Consider the following 15,727-nt stretch of genomic DNA (forward strand, 5'->3'; position numbering starts at 1 on the left):
GGTTGCTCACAAAGGGTAAAGTATACTAGCAAGGTGAAACTTAAATCTTATGAATATTCAATTAAAACTTTCCTTTGCATCAAAATGTATAAAAACACATAATAAATATCCATATAGCTTTAGAAAGATATTTCATAAATAGGTAAAAGTCCATAAAATTCACAAGATAAACAAAGAGCAGTCCAACTTTCAAGTTCCACACTGCTCTCAAAACGTCTCTAATAATAATTTACGTTCTAAAGAGAAACAGCACAAATTTTTCTTAGGTGCAGATAGATGTTTCACCCACATAATTATATATCCATACTCACATCTAGGTAAGCAGGAATCGTCTTGTAAACATTCCACTCTTTCCGTCCTACTGTTTTGGTTACCGCTATCTAACCACTGCTCCACAAAGCCGCCCAGCTCTGAAGTGGGTCAGGGTGACAGCTTGTATATAACCATCCAACGCTATGGGGCCTATTTATCAAGCTCAGTACGGAAACAGAAGTTATGGAAGGAAGGAAGATTGGAAGGTTACTTTTACTGTAATGGGAGCCACAGTTGATTATAAGATTGACACAGGAGCAGATATCACTGTAATGTCTTTTGCTGCATTTATGAAACTGCCTCGACAGCCCCAGCTGGTGAAGGTTACTATAAATGTCCATAGTCCTGGTGGCCGCATTGATTGTGCGGGGAAATTTCTTGCCAGCTGTGAGTACAAGCAAAGGAAATTTACTATGTGGGTGCATGTGATTCGAGGTCAGTGTGTTAGCAATTTATTGAGCAGGAAAGCAGCCTGTGACTTGGGCCTCGTGGCCAGAGTGAATGAGATCTCCAAAGATATGTTTGGCGAATTGGGCCTACTGAATTGCAAGCCAGTCCGTATAGCACTTAAAAGTGACGCAGTCCCATACAGTATTTCTACTCCTCGTAGAATTCCGTTCCCGCTCATGCCTCAAGTGGAGAAGGAGCTTATGCTCTTGAAGTCTATGGGGGTTATTGAAGAGGTTGTTGAAGCAACTGATTGGTGTGCCCCCATTGTTCCGGTTGCAAAGAAAAACGGAAAGGTGCGCATCTGTGTCGACCTGAAAAGGTTGAATGAGGCAGTGAAGAGAGAGAGATTTGTGCTGCCGACATTAGAAGATATAGCTCCAAAGTTGTTCTTTTCTACATTGGATGCTTCTAGCGGCTTTTGGCAGATCCCCCTAGATCCAAAGTGCCGCAAACTGACTACCTTTATCACACCGGTAGGTCAGTTTTGCTTCTGCAGACTCCCCTTTGGGATATCCTCTGCTCCTGAAATCTTTCAAAGGGAAATGAGTTCTCTCCTGAGCGACCACGTGGGCACGGCAGTCGTCATGGACGACATTCTAGTGTATGGGTTTACAGTGGAGAAGCATGATCAGCGTTTGAGTTGTGTGCTGCAGGCTATCAAAGAGTCTGGGCTGAAGTTAAATAAAGAAAAATGTCACTTTATGAAAACTGAATTATGTTACTTTGGGCATATTATCAATGGGAATGGCATCAAACCAGACCCCGAGAAAATTTGTGCTATTGAACAGATGAAAAGTCCTTCTGATGTACATGAGCTGAGACAGATATTGGGCCTTGTAAATTATGTGGGCAAGTTTCTTCCAGATTTATCAACAGTTCTACACCCTATCACAGAGTTGCTAAAGAAAGACGTTGCCTGGATCTGGGGACCTTCACAAGAAAAATCTTTTATGCAGGCCAAGTCCCTGCTGGGGTCTGCCCCAGTGCTGGGGTTCTACGACCCTTCCAAAAAGACTGTGGTTAGTGTTGATGCAAGCAGTTATGGGTTTGGGGCTGCTCTCCTGCAGTTAAATGAAAATAAACTACAGCCCATCGCCTACTGTTCCCGCACACTGACGGCTGCTGACTCTGAGTCAAAATACGCTCGAATTGAGATAGATTGCCTGGCTGCAGTTTGGGCCTGTGAGCGCTTTCAGCGTTATCTAGTGGGTTTAGAGAAATTTAGTCTGGAGACTGACCATAAACGATTAGTCCCTCTAATCAACTCTTATGATATCGACAAAACACCCTTAAGATGCCAGAGACTTTTAATGAGACTACTCAGGTTCAATTTTCAGGCAGTGCATGTGCCGGGGAAACAACTGGTTGTGGCAGATACACTATCCAGGCTCCCGCTGGCTGCTGCAGAAGAATCCTCTACCAAATCTGTTGTGAAAGTGTATGTTGATTCAGTTCTGGCCTCTAAATCAATTTCTTCAAGGAAACTGGAAGAAATAAAGAAAGAGACATATTTGGACACAGATCTGCAAGAGGTTATGAAGTACATAAAAGAAGGCTGGCCCGAGAGCCGGGCAGCCTGGATGTCTTTAAGTTCTTACCAGCATACGCTGTCTGCATTTATCATTGCACCAGCATTTCTTGTGAACTGCTGGTGCAATGCCGCCCCCTGCAGATTTGCGGCCAATTGGCCGCTAGCAGAGGGTGTCAATCAACCCAATCGTATTTGTTCGGGTTGATTTATAGTGATGTCTGTCCGCAGCGTCAGAGCAGGCAGACAGGTTATGGAGCAGTGGTCTTTAATAACTTGTTTTTCCAGCGAGTCTTCAGGCTTGGAGTTTTGCTTAGTAGAATTCTTTGAATTTATTTGGATATGTGGCTGCTTGTCTGTGAAGAATCAGGACCTAAAGTTGCATCTGATCATGAACACGCCCCCCCAATGTAGTAATATTTTTTCACCAGTAGGTGGCAGCAGAGCCGCATGCATGTGGTTGGGGCGAGTTTGAATGGTTTTAAAAGTGAGAAATTTATTGTGTAATTATAAAGCATGAGTAAAGGTTGTCTACCCAAAACGTCGCTTTTTATGTCTGTTTACTAATAAAAGAAGATTTTTATATGCCAGTGCTGTGGACAACTACTTTGTATCATTGTGACTGGGGGATTTGGCAGAGTCCCTGTCTTCACGTGCACTGTAATACTCTAAAAATGTTGCTGTTTTGTTTTTATGTGTATGGAGGTGCAAGGTCAACTAAGGACAACTAAGGAGCCAAAAGTTTAGCCTTAGGGGCATATTTATCAAGCTCCGTATGGAGCTTCATGCCCCGTGTTTCTGGCGAGCCTTCAGGCTCGTTGGAAACACAAGTTATGAAGCAGCGGTCTAAAGACCGCTGCTCCATAACACGTCCGCCTGCTCTGAAGCGGTGGTCAGACATTGCCACAAATCAACCCGATTAAATACAATTGGGTTGATTGACACTCCCTGCTAGCTGCCAATAAAGTTAAATTTTGTTACTGATACAAGCTGCACCAATATATATATATATATATATATATATATATATATATATATATATCTCCAATACAAATGACAGCACTCTCAGGTCTTTCGTTAATGTGAGAACAACAAATAGTCTCTTATTTATTGAAACGTTTTCGAGGAGCTTGTCCCCGTCATCAGCATAACAAACGTGTGAAATACAGCTTATATTTATACTAACATATCAATTTCATCAATAACAAACACCTGTGTACCTTTTAGTGTATATATTTATTTATATATTAGAGGTGTGCATTCAGCAGTTCTGTTCACTGTCGGAGGCTGCTTTCAGTATTTAGCTCTTATTCTCTTGTGTAAGTGAAATACACTATACACTAAGATCTGTGCAATCCAGGTCTTAGTGTGTTTCACTTGCACAAGAGGATAATCAGCTCTAAGAAGGAGCCAAATACCGAAAGCAGCCTACTACTTCTGCATTTGACTGTAAACAAAACTGCAGACCTCTAATATATATTTATTTATTTTTGGAGGCATAAACTATAGCAAAGCCCAAGCCCAGTAAGGATGCAACAAGATGCAAGAATAATAAGCCCTTATCTCTTATAAACACTGATGTTAATCTTTAGGGGCAGAATTATCATTGTGCAAGCGGACATGATCCGATATTGCGGATCATGTCCGCTGCACATCGATAAATGCTGACAGCATATGCAGTCGGCATTTATCATTGCACCAGCAGTTCTTGTGAACTGCTGGTGCAATGCCGCCCCCTGCAGATTTGCGGCCAATTGGCCGCTAGCAGGGGGTGTCAATCAACAACATCATATTTGATCAGGTTTATTTGTAGTGATGTCTGTCCACCGCCTCAGAGCAGACGGACAGGTTATGGAGCAGCGGTCTTTAGACCGCTGCTTAATAACTTGTGTTTCCAGCGAGCCTGAAGGCTCACTAGAAACACGGGGCATCAAGTTCCATATGGCGCTTGATAAATATGTCCCTTAGGCTAAACTTTTGGCTCCTTAGCTGTCTTTAGTTGACCTTGCACCTACATACACATAGAAATGAAACAGCAACTTTTTTAGAGTATTACAGTGCACGTGAAGACAGGGACTCTGCCAAATCCCCCAGTCCCAATGGTACAAAGTAGTTGTCCACAGCACTGGCATATAAAATTCTTCTTTTATTAGTAAACAGACATAAAAGCGACGTTTCGGGTAGACAACCCTTACTCATGCTTTATAATTGCACAATACATTTCTCACTTTTAAAACAAATTCGCACCAACTGCATACATGCGGCTCTGCTGCCACCTACTGGTGGAAAAATATTACTACATTAGGGGGGCATGTCCGGATGGCAACCATGATCAGACGCAACTTTAAAAGCTACTGATTCTTCACAGACAAGCAGCCACATATCCAAATAAATTTAAAGAATTCTACTAAGCAAAAATCGAAGCCTGGAGACTTAGTGCTCTTTTTGACAACACTTTGATGGTGATCTCATTTGCAGGAGATCAGGAGATACATTCCGGACAGTTTGCTAGGAAGGGCTGTGGCCCGGTACCATCTACCCTAGCCCCCAGCCCCCCCTGTACACCGGGTAAAACAGATCTACTTCACTACTGATCTTAGATGGTGGGATCTAGCTAACCATGGATGAGACACTTTGCAAGGAAATTGGAGACCTCTTGGCAGCCCTGACTAAAAAGATGGACAGAAACTTCTCATATTTAATTTCTTTAGAGGGTGCCCGTTACGAAGAGAAGGCAAAGATCCCAAAATGGCGACGGTAACATGATGAGATGAGAAGCATCATAATCTGCAGACCTCAGCCACTATAATAGAACCTACTTAAAGCCACATTCTAGCAAAGGTGGAACCGTTAATGAGGCTCCGAAGAACTGATCAGTCACTGACATCACCAAGTTCAGCAACGACGCTCAACCCAACAGAGCCAGCACTTGATTTAGAGAAAAGATTCTCAATAATCCGGGCAGGTGCGGCCGACCACCCCAGGTGTCAGAAGAACCAACCATCTGAACGGGAACTGATCAGCCAGTGTATAGAGGCCTGGCTAGATGTGAGCCTGAGTTTTCACAACCTCCCCTGTCCTCTAGCTCTGACGAGCCCGCAGGGATTGCTTCATTATTCACAATGTCGCCCTACTCTGCAACCTTTGGGTCTTATGGCATTCCGATTAGGGATTGGATGACTTTGCAATTATGTGCGCAATCGTTTCTACAAGAAGGGTCTGTATATATATATATATATATATATATATATATATATATATACCATTACTCCTACGCAAGTACCAAAGACGACCCCTGAGTCTGAATTACTTATATGGCCCTGAATGGACACACATAGTTTATATGAAGCAAACAGAAAAAATCACTGCAAACCACGGTAATCTTGCTTCAAAGTTGAAAAGGGTTTATTTCATCCACTTAGACATGAGCAGACAAACACCTAACATGTTTCGCATGGGCACTCCCACGCTTCATCAGAGGTGACTAAACAAGACAGGTATGGGAACTTAAAAAGCTGAGCTAAGCCAATAGGAACACAGTGCATAAACACTCCCTCTCAGGTGTATAGTTAACCCTATATTTGCATGTTATTTTAATACAGATCTTATGATTGCATTCGATTTTTATTTACAAATTTAATAGGGGTAATTTCATGATCTTTAAAAATAGATTGTTAGTATCTTATTGAGTAAAAAGACATAGCTATATAGCTCTATTGTCTTATATTATCATTAGGGGGTTATAGCAAGGGTTCTTACAATTATACCAAAATTGATAAGTATAGCTATATATGTAATTTAAGAATCATGTAATGTATAATAGGGCAAGGAATATATATATATATATATATATATATATAGCAATCAAAATAATATTGAAAACTAAATAATACAAAATGATAATCATAAATAATAAAAAACATAAATAATAAATATTAAAAATCATAAAATACATTGAAATAAATAATACGTAAATGTAAAATTAAAATTGAAAATACAATACCTATTGAAAAATTAGTTAATACAATATATGTATATACAAAATCATATTTAATATTTAATAGCATAATACTTTATCAAGAAAAATATAATTTATGCTTACCTGATAAATTCATTTCTCCTGTAGTGTAGTCAGTCCACGGGTCATCCATTACTTATGGGATTATAACTCCTCCCTAACAGGAAGTGCAAGAGGATCACCCAAGCAGAGCTGCTATATAGCTCCTCCCCTCTACGTCATATCCAGTCATTCGACCGAAACCATACGAGAAAGGAGAAACTATAGGGTGCAGTGGTGACTGGAGTTTAATTAAAATTTAGACCTGCCGTAAAAAACAGGGCGGGCCGTGGACTGACTACACTACAGGAGAAATGAATTTATCAGGTAAGCATAAATTATATTTTCTCCTGTTAAGTGTAGTCAGTCCACGGGTCATCCATTACTTATGGGATACCAATACCAAAGCTAAAAGTACACGGATGACGGGAGGGACAAGGCAGGATCTTTACACGGAAGGAACCACTGCCTGTAGAACCTTTCTCCCAAAAACAGCCTCCGAAGAAGCAAAAGTGTCAAATTTGTAAAATTTTGAAAAAGTGTGAAGTGAAGACCAAGTTGCAGCCTTGCAAATCTGTTCAACAGAGGCCTCATTCTTAAAGGCCCAAGTGGAAGCCACAGCTCTAGTAGAATGAGCTGTAATCCTTTCAGGAGGCTGCTGTCCAGCAGTCTCATAGGCTAAACGTATTATGCTACGAAGCCAAAAAGAGAGAGAGGCAGCCGAAGCTTTCTGACCTCTCCTCTGTCCAGAATAAACGACAAACAAGGAAGAAGTTTGACGAAAATCTTTAGTTGCCTGTAAATAAAATTTCAGGGCACGGACAACGTCCAGATTGTGCAAAAGTCGTTCCTTCTTTGAAGAAGGATTAGGGCACAACGATGGAACAACAATCTCTTGATTGATATTCTTGTTAGTGACTACCTTAGGTAAGAACCCAGGTTTAGTACGCAGAACTACCTTGTCTGAATGAAAAATCAGATAAGGAGAATCACAATGTAAGGCCGATAACTCAGAGACTCTTCGAGCCGAGGAAATAGCCATTAAAAACAGAACTTTCCAGGATAACAGCTTGATATCGATGGAATGAAGGGGTTCAAATGGAACACCTTGCAGAACGTTAAGAACTAAGTTTAAGCTCCACGGCGGAGCAACAGTCTTAAACACAGGCTTAATCCTAGCCAAAGCCTGACAAAAAACCTGAACGTCTGGAACTTCTGCCAGACGTTTGTGTAAAAGGATAGACAGAGCTGAAATCTGTCCCTTTAACGAACTAGCAGATAAACCCTTTTCTAAACCCTCTTGTAGAAAAGACAATATCCTAGGAATCCTAACCTTACTCCATGAGTAACTCTTGCATTCGCACCAATATAAATATTTACGCCATATTTTATGGTAAATTTTCCTGGTAACAGGTTTCCTAGCCTGTATTAAGGTATCAATCACTGACTCCGAGAATCCACGCTTTGATAGAATCAAGCGTTCAATCTCCATGCAGTCAGCCTCAGAGAAATTAGATTTGGATGTTTGAAAGGACCCTGAATCAGAAGGTCCTGTCTCAGAGGCAGAGACCATGGTGGACAGGACGACATGTCCACTAGATCTGCATACCAGGTCCTGTGTGGCCACGCAGGCGCTATTAGAATCACCGATGCTCTCTCCTGTTTGATCCTGGCAATCAATCGAGGAAGCATTGGGAAAGGTGGAAACACATAAGCCATGTTGAAGACCCAAGGAACTGTCAGAGCATCTATCAGCACCGCTCCCGGGTCCCTGGACCTGGATCCGTAACAAGGAAGCTTGGCGTTCTGGCGAGACGCCATGCGATCCAGATCTGGTTTGCCCCAACGATGAAGCAGTTGGGCAAACACCGCCGGGTGAAGTTCCCACTCCCCCGGATGAAAAGTCTGGCGACTTAGAAAATCCGCCTCCCAGTTCTCCACGCCTGGGATGTGGATCGCTGACAGGTGGCAAGAGTGAGACTCTGCCCAGCGAATTATCTTTGAGACTTCCATCATCGCTAGGGAACTCCTTGTTCCTCCTTGATGGTTGATGTAAGCCACAGTCGTGATGTTGTCCGACTGAAACCTGATGAACCTCCGAGATGCTAACTGAGGCCAAGCCAGAAGAGCATTGAAAATTGCTCTTAATTCCAGAATGTTTATTGGAAGGAGTCTCTCCTCCTGAGTCCATGATCCCTGAGCCTTCAGGGAATTCCAGACTGCGCCCCAACCTAGAAGGCTGGCGTCTGTTGTTACAATCGTCCAATCTGGCCTGCGGAAGGACATCCCCTTGGACAGATGTGGCCGAGAAAGCCACCATAGAAGAGAATCTCTGGTCTCTTGATCCAGATTTAGCAGAGGGGACAAATCTGAGTAATCCCCATTCCACTGACTTAGCATGCACAATTGCAGCGGTCTGAGATGCAGGCGCGCAAATGGTACTATGTCCATTGCCGCTACCATTAAGCCGATTACCTCCATGCACTGAGCCACTGACGGGTGTTGAATGGAATGAAGGCCACGGCAAGCATTTAGAAGTTTTGTTAACCTGTCCTCCGTCAGGTAAATTTTCATTTCTACAGAATCTATAAGAGTTCCTAGAAAGGGAACTCTTGTGAGTGGCACTAGAGAACTCTTTTCTACGTTCACTTTCCACCCATGTGACCTTAGAAATGCCAGAACTAACTCTGTATGAGACTTGGCAGTTTGGAAACTTGACGCTTGTATCAGAATGTCGTCTAGGTATGGAGCTACCGCTATGCCTCGCGGTCTTAGTACCGCCAGAAGAGAGCCCAGAACCTTTGTAAAGATTCTTGGAGCCGTAGCAAACCCGAAGGGAAGAGCTACAAACTGGTAATGCCTGTTTAGGAAGGCAAATCTTAGATACCGGTAATGATCCTTGTGAATCGGTATGTGAAGGTAGGCATCCTTTAAATCCACTGTGGTCATATACTGACCCTCTTGGATCATGGGTAAGATGGTTCGAATAGTTTCCATTTTGAACGATGGAACTCTTAGGAATTTGTTTAGGATCTTTAAGTCCAAGATTGGTCTGAAGGTTCCCTCTTTCTTGGGAACCACAAATAGATTTGAATAGAATCCCTGCTCGTTTTCCGTCCGCGGAACTGCGTGGATCACCCCCATTAGTAAGAGGTCTTGTACACAGCGTATAAACGCCTCTTTCTTTATTTGGTTTGCTGATAACCTTGAAAGATGAAATCTCCCTTTTGGAGGAGAAGCTTTGAAATCCAGAAGATATCCTTGGGATATGATTTCCAACGCCCAGGGATCCTGGACATCCCTTGCCCAAGCCTGGGCAAAGAGAGAAAGTCTGCCCCCCACTATATCCATCTCCGGATAGGGGGCCCTCACTTCATGCTGTCTTAGGGGCAGCAGCAGGTTTTCTGGCCTGCTTGCCCTTGTTCCAGGACTGGTTAGGTTTCCAGCCCTGTCTGAAGCGAGCAACAGTTCCTTCCTGTCTTGGAGCGGAGGAAGTTGATGCTGCTCCTGCCTTGAAATTACGAAAGGCACGAAAATTAGACTGTTTAGCCTTTGGTTTGGCCCTGTCTTGAGGCAGGGCATGGCCCTTACCTCCAGTAATGTCAGCGATAATTTCTTTCAAACCGGGCCCGAATAATGTCTGCCCTTTGAAAGGAATATTAAGCAATTTTGATTTAGAAGTCACATCAGCTGACCAGGATTTAAGCCACAGCGCTCTGCGCGCTTGAATGGCGAAACCGGAGTTCTTAGCCGTAAGTTTGGTTAAGTGTACTACAGCATCAGAAATAAATGAATTAGCTAGCTTAAGGGCTTTAAGCTTGTTTATAATCTCATCCAATGGAGCTGTGCTAAGGGTCTCTTCCAGAGACTCAAACCAGAATGCCGCCGCAGCAGTGACAGGCGCAATGCATGCAAGGGGTTGTAATATAAAACCTTGCTGAACAAACATTTTCTTAAGGTAACCCTCTAACTTTTTATCCATTGGATCTGAAAAAGCACAGCTATCCTCCACCAGGATAGTGGTGCGCTTAGCCAGAGTAGAAACTGCTCCTTCCACCTTAGGGACCGTCTGCCATAGGTCCCGTGTGGTGGCGTCTATTGGAAACATTTTTCTAAATATAGGAGGGGGGTGAAAAGGGCACACCGGGTCTATCCCACTCCTTGTTAACAATTTCTGTAAGCCTTTTAGGTATAGGAAAAACGTCAGTACACGCCGGTACCGCAAAATATTTATCCAGCCTACATACTTTCTCTGGAATTGCAACCGTGTTACAATCATTCAGAGCCGCTAATACCTCCCCTAGTAATACACGGAGGTTCTCCAGCTTAAATTTAAAATTTGAAATGTCTGAATCCAGTTTACTTGGATCAGATCCGTCACCCACAGAATGAAGCTCTCCGTCCTCATGTTCTGCAAATTGTGACGCAGTATCAGACATGGCTCTATTATTATCAGCGCACTCTGTTCTTACCCCAGAGTGATCGCGTTTACCTCTTAATTCTGGCAATTTAGATAGTACTTCAGTCATAACATTAGCCATGTCTTGCAAAGTGATTTGTATGGGCCGCCCTGATGTACTTGGCGCCACAATATCACTCACCTCCTGAGCGGGAGGCGAAGGTACTGACACGTGAAGAGAGTTAGTCGGCATAACTTCCCCCTCGTTGTCTGGTGATATTTTCTTAATATATAAAGTTTTACTTTTATTCAAAGTAGCATCTATACATTTAGTGCACAAATTTCTATTGGGCTCCACATTGGCCTTTAAACATAGTGAACAAAGAGATTCATCTGTGTCAGACATGTTTAAACAGACTAGCAATAAAACTAGCAAGCTTGGAAAAAAACTTTTAAATAAATTTACAAGCTATATAAAAAACGCTACTGCGTCTTTAAGAAAACATGAAAATGTGACACATTTGAATTAACAATGAACCAAATATGTTAAAACAACCAAATTTTGACAGAAAATGTATAAAGTTAGCAGAGGATTGCACCCACTAGCAAAAGGATGATTAACCCCTTAATACCCAAAACGGATAAACAGTTGCAATAATAAACGTTTTTATCACAGTCAAACACACTGTCACAGGTCTGCTGTGACTGATTACCTCCCTCAAAACTAGTTTTGGAGACCCCTGGGCTCTGTAGAGACGTCCTGGATCATGGAGGAAGAAACAGGAAGACTGTGACTAAATTTTTACTGCGCAATAAAGCGCTAAAATAGGCCCCTCCCACTCCTATAACAATAGTGGGGAAGCTCAGTAGATTGTTTTTATGCATAAAAAACGACAGCCATGTGGTAAAAATTATGCCCATAAAGTTTTATCACCAAGTACCTCAGAAAAAACGATTAACATGCCAGTAAACGTTTTAAATTCAAAATTATGAAGTGTAATTAATAAACCTGCTGCTAGTCGCTTCACTGCAGTGTAGGCTCAAATATTACTTTAATACTGACAGTATTTTCTTAGTGAAATTGCATTCCCCAGAAATACCTCAGAGTATACATACATACATATCAGCCTGATACCAGTTGCTACTACTGCATTTAAGGCTGCACTTACATCGGTATTAGCAGTATTTTCTGAGTCAATTCCATTCCTTAGAAAATAATATACTGCACATACCTCCTTGCAGGTGGACCCTGCCTGCTATCCCCTGTTCTGAAGTTACCTCACTCCTCAGAATGGCCGAGAACAGCAAGTGGATCTTAGTTACGACCGCTAAGATCATAGAAAAACTCAAGCAGATTCTTCTTCTAATGCTGCTTGAGGACAAACAACACACTCCGGTGCCGTTTAAAATAACAAACTTTTGATTGAAGATTAAAAACTAAGTTTAACACACCACTGTCCTCTCACACGTCCTATCTTTAAGTTAGGTGCAAGAGAATGACTGGATATGACGTAGAGGGGAGGAGCTATATAGCAGCTCTGCTTGGGTGATCCTCTTGCACTTCCTGTTAGGGAGGAGTTATAATCCCATAAGTAATGGATGACCCGTGGACTGACTACACTTAACAGGAGAAAACTTCTTTATATATACCAATTTCATGTATTACATATAATATATATATATATATATATATATATATATATTAAAAAAGAGCATTTATATGTATACAATTCTATACTTTTATAAAGACATATCCAAACATTTCCAAACATTAATATTTGAATCCTAATTAGTCTAGTTATGTGTAAACAGATATTATTAGTTCATTAGGTGTATCATGTATTGGATAAATGACTATGGCCTAGATTTAGAGTTTGGCGGTAGCCGTCAAAACCAGCGTTAGAGGCTCCTAACGCTGGTTTTTACCGCCCGCTGGTATTTGGAGTCAGTCAGGAAAGGGTCTAATGCTCACTTTGCAGCCGCGACTTTTCCATACCGCAGATCCCCTTACGTCAATTGCGTATCCTATGTTTTCAATGGGATCTTTCTAACGCCGGTATTTAGAGTTGCAGTGGCGGTAAATATGCTCTACGCTCCCTTTTTTGGAGCCTAACGCAGCCCTTCTGTGAACTCTAAATACCAGCGGTATTTAAAAGGTGCGGGGGAAAAAAAGCATGCGTAGCTAACGCACCCCTTTGGCTGCAGAACTCTAAATCTAGCCATATATATTTGTGTATATCATGTAGTTTGCTCAGCTGACTTCTTACAAATAAGTCTTTTTTATGAGGAGATATAGTTTATGCTTATATACATATCTAGTTTATATGAAGGAAAGCCGTGTTCATAGAACATTTTATCATTGGAAACCCTATTGCTATGTAATCATCTACGCACACCATGTTTACAAGTTGTTTCTACCTGGGTGGTGACCTATCTCTACTTTATATATACTTAGCTCATGTTATGTGTTTATATTATCAGAGGTTCCCAGTGCTTGCTCACTACTGGGATAGAAACACGCTAGATTTTCTCATAGGATTATTTCCTATAAATGCCATAGATCTTCTAGTCTCCTTCCTATAGCTCACTTTCTTTTGATAAGAGCTGCACTTCTCCTTATTTAGTACCCCAAATTAGCTCACACTTGGAGACTATTTCATATTGCCCCTAGACTAAGACAATAAGACCACACTAACATAAGTCGTCAACAACTTAGCTGTGTATATGCCTCAACAGTATAGGGGGAATATTGTATTGAAAATGCACTATTAAGAGAAAACTATTTTTAGGTTTATAGCTGCCAATACTCTCTAGACGACACCTAGATTTCCCTTTCACATAACTACCAGGTTAAAATCCTCATTTAAGTCTAGGGGTTATCTGTACTATATTTTAAGAGTGATTGTAATGTTATAAATATAAGCCACAGCACCTAACACTGCCATATTGAATTGAACTGTGAGGTATTTTGAACATCATTATCTATTTAGTATCTAATTTATAGTCTTTTAGCGACTTATACTCAATTTTGCTGATGCATCCTGATATTCTCATTATGCTATATCCATATGCCATCATTTTCTATTTATTCAGCTCCCCAAATAAGATCACACATGATGACTATTTAATATTACCTCCCAGACTAAGGTGATAAGATAGAGAGATAGCTGTGTATACCTCAATAATATTGGGAGAATACTGTATTAGAAATTGCATCTTTAGGAGAAAGCTATATTTAAGCTGATAGCTTCCTAAACCCTTTTTTAGGATACCTCTATATTTCCACCCCATATAACTATCAGGCCTAAATCCTCATTTAACCCAAAGTGTTCTCTATGTTATATTTTGAGTGTAAATATAATGTTATAAATATAAGCCACAGCAACTAGCACTGTAATATTGAATTGAGAACCTAATGAAACATTTTTGAACACCCTCATCCACTTATTTTCATGTTTAGCTTAGATCCTGCCATCTAGCCATCATTAACATATGTCATCTCACTCACGTATAACCACATGGCGGTCTATACTCAATTATATTTAGCTCCCCACTGTATTAAAAAATTTATCTTTAGGAGAAAGCTATATTTAAGCTGATAGCTACCTAAACCCTTTATAGGACTCCTCTATATTTCAATCTCATCTAACTAACAGGTCTAAATTCTTATTTAACCCAAAGTGTTCTCTGTGTTATATTTTGAGTGTAAGTATAATGTTATGTTAGCAACTAGCTCTGTAATATTGAATTGAGAACCTAATGAAAATATTTTGAACACCCTCATCCACTTATTTTCATTTTTAGTTTGGATCCTGCCATCTAGCCATCATTAACATGTCATCTCACTCACGTATAGACACATGGTGGTCTATATTCAAGTATATTTAGCCCCTCTAATTCCTATTTACTCAAGCGTCTCTTGTCCGCTATACCCCCCTACCCAATACCCCACCTAACTAAAAAGTGACCACCTATGTAACTACCAATTAAAATAACTGTTTAGACTCACCTGTTCCATAAGAGACCGGAATTGTAGTTACCCCAATGCAATATAAACTATAAGAAAAGGAGGTTTTACTCGCAAAAGCTCAACATTATTATAGACGGTTACTCTTTGTATTGTTGAATCTATTCTGCATATCACACCCTATTAGTTGATTTCACTACATTTCAGGGAAGGACTTTAGCTTTCTTTTGTATACTACTAAGCTAAATATGTTGTCAATTTATATGTTGATGGATGTGAAATTCATTATATCTGCATAAAAGTAACATGTCTTCGGAATCTTAATGTTTATAAAGCTCTATTACTTTTTTCTATGTTTTGAAAACCTCAATAAAAGATTTAGGAAAAAAATAAAAAATATTACTACATTATAATTAAAAGCATAAATGAATAGCTTACACTTTATTTCTCTATTCTTTATTTATTGTTAGGGATATATAACCTTTCCTTTCTTGGCCAATAATTTTTCTAATATTATCTTTTCTTGATTCCTTTAAACAATTTAGCCATCTATAGAAAAACTGACCAGTCGTAGTCCCTATTAAGGCCTTTTGGGGTCATACAGTCTAGTTCTTGAATCTAGAACAACTTTTTGTTTAAGGAGTTCTTAAACAAAAGTATCTAATTAAAGATTGCTACACATGTAAATCCATGTTTGTGGTTTATCTTATTAAATGTTCCTGTTCCCTGATCTATGTGGGTGAGACCACTCGCATGGGCAGGAACAGGATGAGCCAACACCGCTTAAACAAGGTGTGACAATACAGATGCCCCTGTTTCTAACCATTTTTTTAAAGTGTGGGCACCAACTCAGACAATTAAGGTGGCAGGTTATAGATAGTGTAGGCCCCCAAAGAAATGGTGTCAAGGGGAAAAACTCATTAAACAAAAAGAAATGTTATGGATTCAAGAACTAGACTGTATGACCCCAAAAGGCCTTAATAGAGACTACGACTGGTCAGTTTTTCTATAGAT

General features: G+C 40.7%; 1 protein-coding gene across 1 annotated transcript in view; it reads left to right on the forward strand.

Annotated features, from left to right (window-relative positions):
* The window catches only part of LOC128647389 (complement C3), a 572,326-nt gene that overhangs the window by 499,252 nt on the left and 57,347 nt on the right, over window positions 1–15,727 (forward strand). The gene's annotated exons all lie outside the window — the stretch shown is intronic.

Source organism: Bombina bombina, chromosome 2 (genome assembly GCF_027579735.1).
Source record: "Bombina bombina isolate aBomBom1 chromosome 2, aBomBom1.pri, whole genome shotgun sequence".
Taxonomy (NCBI): domain Eukaryota; kingdom Metazoa; phylum Chordata; class Amphibia; order Anura; family Bombinatoridae; genus Bombina; species Bombina bombina.